The following is a 978-nucleotide window of genomic DNA, read 5'->3' as shown; positions in this document are numbered from 1 at the left end:
TGAAAAAGGGTTAAAGGGTTCTTTGTATCATAAAAATTGGTTCCTCTATTGTTAGAATAGAAGAACCCTTTTTGATGCCATTTAAAACCCTTTTCTCAAAGATGCTGTATAGAACCTTCTCCATTAATCTGAAGGGTTCTTCATTCAGGATGCAAAGAACCATTTAATCATACAAAACTATTGTGGTTCAGGGTTCTATATAGAACCATTTTCTTTACTAAAGAACATTTGTAGAACCTTCATGTTTAAATGTGTACAGTAGAGGTACATTGTTGGTCACTAAAGGTACAGAAGTGGTGTTAAAGTCCTGTTGTGTTCCCTAAAGATTTGTTACATTCTCGTCTCCGGAAGGAGAGGTGACTATTTGTAATCGTTCATTATAGAACCGAGTAAAATTAATATTAATTTAAGAAGATAATACAAGTCCTGGGGCTGAAGTGGGGCGTATGAAATCAACACAATCAACACGATTTTAAAAACTACAATAATAATAATTATGGAAAAATGTACAATCATGTTTCCCTACCTAAGGGTTCTGAATATGTGTCACATTGAGACATATTTTCTGACAGTGTATGTATCTGTATTACATGATCTTCATACTTCAAGACCTGTACTGAATGGCTGTTGTGGTGTGAAATGAATGAAGAGTGGTCTCTGACTTTCTAAGGCTGTGTCTAAGCCATAGTTTTTGAACAATATGTGTGGGGAACACGTGAGTGTCAGTGTGAGGAAGCAGCAGCTGAATCGATCTATGGCCACGGCCCAGCCACAGATCTGGGGCAGAGACCGACTGAAAAGCAGGTTACCCAGCCCACAAACAAGTTCCCACAAACCACACACATAATATGCACAGATCCCAGTGGTCAGTTGGCACATGACACACTCTAGGACTCAAAGCGAGCCACAGACTGACCTCTGAGTGCAGTATACACAGCACCCCATGTGTCCACTCTCATAACACAGGGGACAAAGACA

This window comes from Hoplias malabaricus, chromosome 4 (assembly GCF_029633855.1).
Source record: "Hoplias malabaricus isolate fHopMal1 chromosome 4, fHopMal1.hap1, whole genome shotgun sequence".
In the NCBI taxonomy this organism is placed as follows: domain Eukaryota; kingdom Metazoa; phylum Chordata; class Actinopteri; order Characiformes; family Erythrinidae; genus Hoplias; species Hoplias malabaricus.
The sequence above is the reverse complement of the archived record's forward strand: the minus strand, read 5'-3'. Positions refer to the sequence as shown.